Below are 12,362 nucleotides of genomic sequence, written 5' to 3' on the forward strand. Positions count from 1 at the left end.
TCTGTGCTGGTCATACTGAATTATATTTCTCCCAGAATATATACTATATTCTCAAGCCTCCATACCTTGGCTCAGGTCATTTCTAAATGTGGAATGACCTACTTGTCTCTTTTCACATATTCAATTCCAACTCAATCTTTAAACTCACCTCAACTACCACTTCCTACAGGGAGCCTTCCCTTTTCTTCCCTCTGGCAGTAATAGACTCCCAGCTCAAACTTCATGTAACACTTTGTTTTTATCACTTTCTTTTTTTTATTTTATTTTTTTAATGGTAATTTTTATTTATTTTTTTGTTTCCAACATTTACTTCCACAAGATTCTGAGTTGCAAATTTCCAGCCCGTCTCACCCCTCCACCCACCCCAAGATGGCATGCATTCTAAATACCCCTTCCCCTAGTCTGCCTTCCCTTCTATCTCTCCCCCCTTCTCTTATCCCCTTCCCCTTCAATTTTTCTGTAGGGCAGGATGGATTTCTGTACCCCATTTCCTGTATTTCTTATTTCCCAGTTGCATGTGAAAACATTTTTTTTAAACATGTGCTTTTAAAACTTTGGGTTCCAAATTTTCTCCCTTCCTCCCTCCCCACCCACCCTCATTGATAAGGCAAGCAACTCAATATAGGTTATATATGTGCAGTTATGCAAAACACTTCCATAGTAGACATGCTGTGAAAAACTAACTCTATTTCCCTTAATCCTATCCTGCCTATCCATTTATTCTATTCTTTCTTTTAACCCTGTCCCTCCTCAGAAGTATTTGCTTCTGATTACTCCCTTTCCCAATTTGCCCTCCTCTCTATCATCCCCCTACTCTCTTGTCCCCTTCCCCCCCTATTTTCCTGTAGGGTAAGACAGATTTCCACACCCAATTGAGTGTGTATGTTATTTCCTCCTTAAGTCAAATCCTATGAGAATAAGATTCACTCATTCCCTCTCATCTTCCCCCATTTCCCCTCCACTGTAAGAGTCTTTTCTTTTCTGTTTTTTTTGTGAGATAGTTTAACCCCTTCTACCTCTCCCTTTCTCCTTCTCCTATTATAATCCTCTCTCACCCCTTAATTTTATTCTCTAGATATGACCCCTTCAATTTCAACTCACCCTGTTCCCTCTATCTATCTATATCTATATATACATACATATAATTTTTCCCCTCCAACTACCCTAATACTGACAAAAGTCTCATGAGTTACAAATATCATCTTTCCATGCAGGAATGTAAACAGTTCAACCTTAATTAAGTCTCTTATGATTTTCTCTTTCCTGTTTACCTCTTCATGTTCCATTCGAGTCTTGTATTTGAAAATCAAATTTTCTATTCTACCCTGGTCTTTTCATCAAAAATGCTTGAAAGTCCTCTATTTCACTGAATGACCATTTTTTCCCCTGCAGGATTATACTCAGTTTTGCTAGGTAGGTGATTCTTGGTTGTAATCCTATCTCCTTTGCCCTCCAGAATATTATATTCCATGCCCTGTGGTCCCTTAATGTAGAAGCAGCTAAATCTTGTGTTATCCTGATTGTGTTTCCACAATACTTGAATTGTTTCTTTATGGCTGCTTTTAATTTTTTCTCCTTGACCTGGGAACTCTGGAATTTGGCTACAATATTCCTAGGAGTTTTCCTTTGGGGATCTCTTTCAAGAGGAGATCAGTGTATTCTTTCAATTTCTATTTTACCCTCTGGTTCTAAAATATCAGGACAGTTTTCCTGGATAATTTCTTGAAAGATGATGTCTAGGCTCTTTTTTTGATCATGGCTTTCAGATAGTCCAATAATTTTTGAATTCTCTCTCCTGGATCTATTTTCCGGGTCAGTTTTTTTTCCATTGAGATATTTCCCATTGTTTTCTAATTTTTCATTCTTTTGGATTTGTTTTACAGTGTCTTGATTTCTCATAAAGTCACTAGCTTCCAATTGCTCTATTCTAATTTTTAAGGAAGTATTTTCTTCAGTAATCTTTTAGACTTCCTTTTCCATTTGGTCAATTTTATTTTTTAGGGCATTCTTCTCCTCATTGGCTTCTGGACCTCTTTTGCCATTTGGGTTAGGCTATTTTTTAAGGTGTTATTTTCTTCAGTATTTTTTTGGGGGGTCTCCTTTAGCAAGCTGTTGACTTGTTTTTCATGCTTTTCTTGCATCACTCTCAGTTTTTCCTCTACTTCTCTTACTGGCTTCTCAAAATCCCTTTTGAGCTCTTCCAAGGCCTGGGACTGATTCATATTTCTCTTGGAGGCTTTGGATGTAGGAGCTTTGGCTTTGTTGTCTTCTTCTGGTTGTATGTTTTGATCTTCTTTGTCACCAAAGTAAGATAATATAGTCTGACTCTTTTTCCGCTACTTACTCATGATCCCAGCCAATTACTTGAGTTTTATAGTCTTTGTTAAGGTAAAAGTCTGCTTCCAATGTGAAGAGTGTACTGTCCCAAGCTTTGGGGGTTTGTACAGCTGTTTTCAGAGGTACTTCTAGGGACCTGTAAATTTTCAGTTCTCCCAAGGTGGTATGATAAAGCGTGAGGTGTTTCCTCTCCACTGCCACAACAATCTCCACCATGCCAGCACTCCTCCTTGCCCCAGGACCTCCCCTCAGAACTGTGACCCAGATCCAAGCACCTGTAAAGCAAGAGATTCCTGCCTTTAGCACTGGCAAAGAGATCCTTGCAATCCCCCTCTGATCAGCCACTGGATTCCCCCTCAGTCTGTGGACTGGAAGCTCAGGACAAAGCCGCAGCCCTGGGCTGTGCTCGAAACTTGGGGCTGAGACCTAGCTCCTCTGTCACTTTTCCCACTGACCTTCTAAGTTGTCTTTGGTGTTCGTGGGTTGAGAAGTCTGGAAACCACCACAGCTGCCCACGATTCAGTCCTCTGAGGCCTGCTCCAGGGTCGCTGAGGCCTGCACGCCCACACCGAACAGAGCTCCTCTCCCACCCGGGGCGATATACCTTTCTGATCAACCATCCAGGCTATCTTTGGCTGGAAATTTGTTTCACTCTGTCTGCATTAGAATTTGTTTAGGGCCATTTTTTTTAGGTATTTAGAGGGCTTTGGGAGAGAGCTCAAGACAGTCACTGCTTTCCCTCTGCCATCTTGGCTCCGCCCCCTACCATCTATCACTTTCTAATGCACTAATCAGATGATATTTTGCATTACATGATATTCTGTCAGTGTTTTACTCCCCTGCAAGCCATTCTTGGACATAAGAGGTGAGTGCTATCTAAATTTTGTATTTGTCCCTAAGCCTAGTACAGTGCTCTGTGTTTAGTAGGCTTTTAATAAATGTATGCAATCCAATCAATCAATTGATAAGTATTTATTATGCATCTACTATTTGCTAAACCCTATTCTAGGCTCTGGGGAAAATATAAAGATTAGATAGGCATAATTGTTGTATGTAATTTCTGTTGTAGCAAGGTATCCTTAGAGAGCACTCAGATATTATATAAATGGATTGGAACTATAACATCTGTGAAAATTAGGACATTATAAAATATTCATTTTATTAGGACACTATGCAATGCTAATATTAAAATATAAAAGGATAAAAATAATATGCAGTGCCATAGTTAATTTATATTGTTTGGAGGGCAATAAAGAGAAAATCTTTTTCTAGCTCCCAATTGTGCTAACGGGCTTCATTCCAAAGGGAAAACAGTAGAGTAGTTCTTTTCAGCTGCAGGTTTCCAAGCCAGGGATTATAATAATTTCTATCAGGGACGGTTGAGCTCTGACCAAGGAATGAGGGACCAACTCCACCTGAAGCAATAAACTCAGCCCATTTTCTTATCTATTGGAATATCATTTAGCCAAAAGCCTATTCTCTGAAACACACTAGTGCAGAGAGTATAATGATTCTTGTTTTCAAAGCAATCTATTAAGAATGCTTCCCAAAGCACTCATCCTCAAATGAGTTCTCTCTGAAGAAGAGCTGGTTCTCAGCAATATTGTAAAGTAGGTGAAGCTCACCTTTGAGGCTTCTCTCCCCTGCCCCTTTTGTGGTGATTCCTAATATGGTCACCATCAATTGGTACCTTGTTCCTTTTTAGCTATTGTGGAGGAAAAAAAAGGAGCCAGAAAATGAAGTAATTATAAGCCATGTTACTAAGAAACAAAATGGGCTTCATTTACAAATTTTTTTTCAATTATCATGCATTCATTTTCTCTTTCTCCAACAAATAAAAACAAAACCTTTGTTATAAATATGTATTGTCAAGTGAAAAAAACAATCCTCCATTGGCCAGGTCCAAAATGTATTTCTCATTATGAACACTTAGTTCATAAACTCTCTATTGTGAAGTGGGTAACATTATACATCAACAGTACTCCATGGCTGAATAAATTATGATATAGTAGCTATTACAGAATATTGTTGTTGTGAAGGAAATGATAAAAGGCGTGGTTTCAGAGACACCTGGAAAGACGTGTATGAACTGATATAGAATCAAGTAAGCAGGACCAGAAGAACAATTTACACAATAACAACACATTGTAAAAAGGAACTACTGTGATCACCTTCAATTGGGCACAGTAGCATTCTTTCCATACAAAACTGGACTGTTCTTTCCTATTGAGCAGTACCTCTGAAATGAACCAAGAGTTTGGCATAGAGTTTGAAATGCAAAGTTGTGATTTTGCCTCCTATGTACTAGAGATATAAAAGAGTACAGTTGAGAAACCTTAGAAAATGGGAATGTCTTTTTTTATCGAATGTTTGCATGTGGTCTGATTGAAAGAAGATGTGCTCTGAAACTTAGTTCTTTATGAGCTCCTGTCAGTCCTGAAGCCACTTTGCTCATTTTATAGAACTCAGGTCACATTTTGGTATCTTTCCAGCTATTTTTCTAGGAAGCAAACCACATCTTTCTGCCTCTCTGCCCCTTTATCTCCCTGTGTCTCTGTTTCTCTCTTTTTGTCTCTGTCTCTCTCAGTCTGTCACTGAATCTTTGTCTTTCTCTACCTTTCTCTTTGTTACTGTCTCTCTCTCTACTTCTCTCCTGCTTCTCTGTCTCTTTTTGTCCCTATTTCTATATCTCTGCCTTTGCCTCTGTCTCTGTCTTTCTGTCTCTCTGTTTGTCTCTCTGTCTCTCTGCCTCTGTCTCTTTGTCTCTCTCTCTCTTCCCAACTCTTTTTACCCCCCCATAGTGACAGAAATCTTCACCATAAGCTTAATAAATCATTAATTAAGCTTCAATTTTTCTATTTGCCAAATGCTTGAGATCCCATGAATTACAGACATGGAAGTCAGATCAAACTGACCATGGTACACTTTCGCAGTGCAGTATTTCTAGTGTATGTTGTTTTTTTTTTTAGGCAATTGGGGTTAAGTGACTTGCCCAGGGTCACACAGCTAGTAAGTGTCAAGTGTTTGGTCAGAGGTCAGATTTGAACTCAGGTCCTCCTGACTTCAGGCGCCACCTAGCTGCCCCTGCCAGTGCAGAATTTCTAACATGTACCCCCCGATTGAGAACCTCCTTTCTTGACTTACAAATGACCAATTACTCAAACGAGTCCCCTTCGTTGTCTATTGAGCCCAAGGTTGTCCAAAAGACCTGACTAATCTATTAAATACAAAAATGATTTCTCAAAATCTAGAATTTCATACTCTTTCAGTCTAATTTTTTGTGTACTCTGTATGACCTTTCCTTTCATCAAACCACTTTTTTCTCTCAAAACCCCATGAAAATAGGTTGACTCTAAACAAAAAATTAATGACCCTTTGTAAAGGCTTAGCATTTTTAAAAAATGGGATAGGAAAAGGACTGTGAACATGTCAGCAACAGAATACAGGCTCACTTCAGGGCTTCATGCATGAAACTATGTGCACTGACTAGTATATTTTGTAAAGGAGAGAGAAGTCCTTTCCTTTTACTGAATTCAGAGTCTTTCTACATAAAGAAAAGCAGCCACCTGTGTGGCATAATTTTAGGGACATGAGAAACTTCCGTCTTGCCCCCTCAAAACTTTTTATTCTTTCTTTGAAAATAAATCTCTCTGAAAATCTACAAATAAATTATTTTCCTTACTTTAAAATACTTTGTACACTGTTCAAATGCAGATGCCCTTAGAAGCTATAATTTGACATCTCTGGGGTTATTCCCTTATATATTAGATAAAAAGGTTGAACTAGATAGGCCTAGAACATCCTTTCTAGTTCTAAATTTTATGATACTAAAAGGTTTACTTAGGTTGCCAAAGACAAACTTTGGTTATTTCACAATTTAAGCTATGAAGGCCCAATGACAGACTTAGTGAAATGGTACAAAGCAAGATGGTAGAAGAGAAGCAAAGCTCAAGATTCATTTCTGTATGACTCCAGCTAAATCAACTGCAACCAAAAGATTAAGTGGGTTCAGCTCTCCATAATCCATCAACGTGTCACTGTGATCATTGGGTACCAGGAAACTCTTGTCCCATTGTTCACAGGCAGGCCCACTGCTGCTATTGGTACAAAGAGTGCCTTTGTATCTAGTAGCACATTGTGAGTGAGTGGTAAGATGAATGATAAAAACAAAAATTTTGAGCAGGAAGTGTTATCAAAGGTTGTCCTTCAATTTACAGATAAAGAAACTGGAAAGCCTAGAGGAGTTAATTGACTTGCTGATGATGACTCTGGAGGACAGAGTGAGACTGACTGTCAGCTTTGAACACCTCTGGCTCACTTAAATCCAATTCACAGGCAAGTCAAGACCTCACCCTCATGATGTCATTGGTCCTCTTCAAAAACGAAGGACAAACAACAACAATTACAATCACAGCATTATTAAGCCAAGTTAATATTTGAATCCAATTCTTACACTCCAAATCAAATGCTTTTTATATGAACTATTTCCCCTGAAACTGGGTTCCACAGCTACCGCACTATAATAACCATGTGGTGTTATTATTGCTTACAACCACATCCCTTCAATAGATCTACTCCATCTGAGAAAAGGCAAGCCAGTGCTTGGCACATAGTAAACACATAATGAATGCTTATTAAACTCATTTGCCACCTCCATCCCCATCTAATAACTCATGTAATCATACCTCTTATTCCTGTTTTCAAGAGGCAGCTTGCAAACTCTGTATCTGGTAGAACTTCATTCAACTAAATATGTAAATAGAATTCAAATGCTGTAGACACTACTAACCACTGGGTTTATGCTCTGCTTCACTGTTCTTAGGTCATGGACCTGTTTCCATAATCACACAAAATACATACCTATCGGACCTCATAAGTTTTCTACCATGCACAGTAACAGTCAATTTATTCTGCCCTTAACAAACAAGCATAAGCCTGCCAAAAACTAATTCAGAGGGAAATGGAAAAGATATCATTTTCCCTATGTATCCAATCAATCTAATCAATTAATAAATACTATGCACCTACTATGTATCAGTCTTTTTGCTAGGTACTGAGAATACAAATGCAAAGAATGAAATAATCCTTACTCTTGAGGAAATAGATATAGATATATAGAAATATACATTCATATTATATATGGAGACATAGATATATAAATTATATATGGTGAGAGAACACATGCATACATATGTATGCTCAGCCTTTGTGAATGTAACAAATATAGTTGCTTTTGTATCTCTTCACCTTTGAGACACCACACCAAGAGTTCATGTCTCCAGGATGCTAGTAGAGGGTATATTATTTTGGAAAACTCATGGAAGGCTTGGAAAATTGCCTCTCTGACCCCAAGGTTGTCTCTAAAAGGAAGAGTTGCCTTACTCTGATACTTAATATCTGAACAACAGGATACCATCAAGAGATATTGGTACTCTGATGCTATAGATGGTCATCAACAACAGATATGAAGAGTGCAAAAAGTAATATGAAGGATACTTGGCTCCAGTACTGTGGCAAAGAGCTGATGAATTAGAAAGGGAGGAGGGGAAAGACACACATTCAGTTTTACACAGGCATCATTTGTGGTATTTGAAGTATATACAAAAGCTTAAAGACAGAGTCTTGGACACTTTGCAAACTTGCTTCACACATTATTTCAGTTGATCTTTATAATAGTTCTATGTAGTGGATGCTATGAGTATTCTTACTTCCCTTTGTAAAGATGAGGAAATGATGGCTTGGATGACTTGTCCATGGTTATACTTCTAGGAAGGTCAGAGATTGGATGTGAAACCCACTCTTTCTGACTTCAGGGAACAATTCAAACACTCTCTATGCATCACTGCTTCTTGTAGTAGAAAACCTTACTTTCCAAATATAATTTTTTTGGGGGAAACCAATAGGATAAGCATGACCTAAGAGTTCTGATGATGAGATGTTTGACTTACCAGAATGATTACCAGTGACCACAATTACCTGAAATGAACTTGTGTATAGGACACTGATTACATATAACTGAAGAGCTTGCTTAGAAATACCATCATCTTAACAAGAGGGTGTTTGGATTTGCAATCACAATGCAGAGGAAAAAATATCACTGCAGATTGAAATTGTGATATTTAAAGCTTTCCACCACTGCTGATCTTCTCATTCTCAAACTCACTGAGATATAGATATATATAGATATATATATCTATATATATATGTATATATACTATTCTTTCATTAGAAGATTAAGAATTCAGGGTTCTGCCTTTTGCCCTCTGGTACCTGGGCCATTACTACTACTACTACTACTACTACTTCTTCTTCTTCTTCTTCTTCTTCTTCTTCTTCTTCTTCTTCTTCTTCTCCTCCTCCTCCTCCTCCTCCTCCTCCTCCTCCTCCTCCTCCTCCTCCTCCTCCTCCTCCTTCTTCTTCTTCAACAGCACTATGCAGTTTTATTAGCCATTCAAGTACAGTAGTATCTGCAAAGACCAGGACAAAGGCCAGGTTTCAAAAGTGAACAGACAGATATATTCAGCATCTAACAGTTGGAAAGAAACATACTACAGATTTCTTTCACAAACATGTTTTCACAGAGCCAATACAGTACTAGCCACTAACCCAGCGCCGAGCATACTGGAATAGAAAAGATTTAACAAGAAAAATAGCTACGTTAGAAAGACTTCAACACTTTAGAAAAAGAGCAAAACACTTGTAGTTTCTCCCCCTTTGCCCCATAACAACATCTGTACGGTTCGGATCTACCTATGCAGCTCTACATCGGTTTCTAGAATATTTGTCAGGAGGAATAAAATAAAAGCAACACTGGCGAGTTCAGTCTTTGGATGCTCGGGAAGGGGAGAAGCCAGCTCTTGCCCAGCTAGTCAGCTTCGTTCTCTTCGGCAGGGTCTTTGGTCTCTCTGTTGTTCCGCACCTCCTCCACGTCCTTATCCTTCTCCCGCAAGCGTTCCAGCTTAGCAGTCATTTGTGCCTCTCGGTTCTCTTTGTTAGCTTCCATTTTGTGGGTCATTTTACTGAAGTTGTTGTTTTCTTCAATCGCTTTCTGAAGCACTTGCTTCTCATGCTCCCGCTTCTCAGCTAGCTGCTTCAAGACTTTAGCTTCATGAGACTTGCGTCTTTCTTCTGCAGCTTCTAGTTTCTTCTGAATTTCTTCCAGGGAAAGATCTTTCTTCTTTGAAGGGGAAAGGGGAAATTCTGGGACTGCTTCTTTTGAACGATGACTAAGTATCAGCTCAAATGCCTGCCCTGAGCCACGCTTCTCTAGTTCTTTCACCTGGATATCAGAAGAAGCCATAGTGAATAGAGGACAAGAGACTGGCAGTATACTCTAGACAATCCACACGGGGGAGAAAACCCTGCTCGGTCCGAGCCGCCCGGCTACACTCCGAGCACCAACAGACCTGGGCGCGCACATAAGCCCATAACCTCTCTTCTTAACAAGGATATTTGAAGGTGTTAAAGAAAGCTGTTAAAGACCATTATCTAATAATTGACATTTTTGCCCTTGTGTAATTAGAAGGATCTGAAATGGGAGTTCTTTGTAGGCAACTGTCAAAACCACTTTTTATTTAGAACAAATAGAATATTATCTTTTCTTCGTTTATTTATCTATTTATATGTCTATCTATTTATTTATTTTCAAAGGTCTCTAGAATTCATTGCCTGTCAAAGGCTGTGATAGCCTGAATTTTCTCTGGAAAGTTCCAACCTATGACAGAGAGTATTCATAGACTAGTTATCACTGACTGGGGAAGAAGAATTTGAAAAAATTCATAAACTTTTTAAACAGTTGATAATTTGGTTGGGGCGGGGAGAGAATTTAACACTGTCTCCTATCTCTTAACACTATTTCGTACAATTGTTAAGTTTCTGCACATTACTTAGTAAGCACCGTTTTCTAAATTAAATTTTATATATTTGAATCCTCCCCTTAAAACTGTATTCTCATACTTCTTCATGGTGTGGAGGTGATCCTGTTTTCTGGAAGGTTATGCTAAGAAAACTGAAACTCTGAAATATCCTACCAAGCTGGAAAGGCTTGAAGAAAGGGCTGAGGGAGGGACTATCTATCTGGCTGAGAGGTTCATCACTAGAAGTTTAGCTACTAGCTAATAGAATTGGGCAGCTAGGTGACACACTGGATGGAAACAACTGAAAAATGACTAAACAAAGATAGCATACACCTACCTGGACAGCTTGGTGGTGTAGTGGATAGAGCCCTGGGATTGGAATCAGGAAGACTCACTTTCATGAGTTCAAATCCAGCCTCAGACACTTACTAGCAGCATGACCCTGGGCAAATCACTTAACCTTGTTTGCCTTAGTTCCTCATCTTTAAAATGAGCTGGAGAAGGAAATGGCAAACCACTCTAGTACCTTTGCCAAGAAAACATCAAATGGGGTCACCAAGAGTTGGACATGACTGAAAAAAAAGAGTGAAATAGAATTGACCAGAGGTGAGGGGGAGCAAGGAGGGCATACAACAACCAATAGATAGCATTTACTTAGACATGGGTTTGTGCTCTTCTTTGGAGGACAGAGTATCCAAACTACATTACAAAAAAAATTATCAATAATTTACTAATATTTGCAAAGTTCTATGCTAAGAGCCGGGGAAAATACATAGTTAAGATAAGAAACAGTTTCTGCTTTCCAGAAATTTACAGTCTAATTGGAAGATCTAACTCCACATATCAATCAATCAATAAACATTTATTAAATGTGCACTGGGAATATGGGGACAAGGTACATAAACAAGTATAAACAGAAAAAATATAAGAGGATAAGTACAAAGTTCTAAGGGAAGAATGTCATCAGTTGGAACATCAAAAAAGTCTTCCTATATATAGCAGGTGGTGCTTGAGCTACATATTGAAGAAATAGAGGGATTCTGCGAGGCTGAGGTGAGAAGTGAGTACATTCCAGGCATGGGGGGTGAAGAAGGGGGGTGGCCAGAAAAAAGGCTCAAAGATGGGAGTGAGGAACAGAGAGAAGGCATATTTAACTGGATCCCAGAGTATGGGAAGGAGAGTAATGGACAATGAGGCTGGTAAGACTGTTTGGTACCAGGTTATGAAGGATGTTTAAAATTGATAAAGCTAATGAAAGAAGTTTATATTTGATCCTAGAGGCAACAAGGAGCCATTGGAGTTTACTGAGTAGGGGAGTGAAATAATCAGATTTGTGCTTAAGGAACATCCCTGTGGCAGCTGGACTGGAGAGGGGAGAGATGAGACAGGGAGACCATTTAGAAGTTCACTGAAATTATTTAAGTACAGAGTGAGGAGGGACTGAACTAAAGGGGTGACTAAATGAGTGGAAAGAAAGGGAAGTGCACAATATTTACATATGTTCAGGAGACATCTTAAACTTAACATGGCCAAAACTGAACTCATCTTTTACCCCAAATCTTCCCCTCTTCCTACCTTCCCTACTACTATAGATGCTATCATCATCTTTTCAGTCCCTTAGGCTCGTAACCTAGGAGTCATGCTTGACTCCTCACTACATCTCACTCCCCATCCCACCCCTGATATCCTGTTGATGTCTGTGATTTCACCTTTGAAACATCTTCCAAATTTACCCCCTTCTCTCCTCTGACACCACTACCATACACTGACTATTGCAGTAGCCTACTGGTAGGTCTGCCTACCTCAGGTCTCTCAGTAATTTTCCTAAAGAGAAGGTCTGTACATGTCACACACTGCTCCCCTACTGAATATACTTGAGTGGCTCCCTATGGACTCAATATCAAATACAAAATCTTCTGCTTGGAGTTCAAAGTCCTTCATGACCTGTCCTTCTCCTACCTTTCTAGTCTTACCTCTTACTCCTCCTACCCATGTACTCTTTGATCCTCCAATGCTGCCCTCCTGATTGTTCGGGAAATAAGGCATTCTTTCTCTTTTTCCTGGGAATTTTCTCTGGCTGTCCCTATGTCTGGAATGTTCCCCCTTCTCATCTCCATCTACTGCCATCCTGGGCTTTCTTTAAGTCTCAATTAAAGTCCCATCTTCTAT

The 12,362-nt window shown here is 39.1% G+C and overlaps 1 pseudogene; it reads right to left on the reverse strand.

Annotated features, from left to right (window-relative positions):
• Positions 1 to 9,202: 9,202 nt before the first annotated feature.
• On the reverse strand, positions 9,203 to 9,637 carry LOC114054223 (annotated as a pseudogene).
• Positions 9,638 to 12,362: the final 2,725 nt, after the last annotated feature.

Source organism: Vombatus ursinus, unplaced genomic scaffold (assembly GCF_900497805.2).
Source record: "Vombatus ursinus unplaced genomic scaffold, bare-nosed wombat genome assembly UNPS02014812.1, whole genome shotgun sequence".
Classification (NCBI taxonomy): domain Eukaryota; kingdom Metazoa; phylum Chordata; class Mammalia; order Diprotodontia; family Vombatidae; genus Vombatus; species Vombatus ursinus.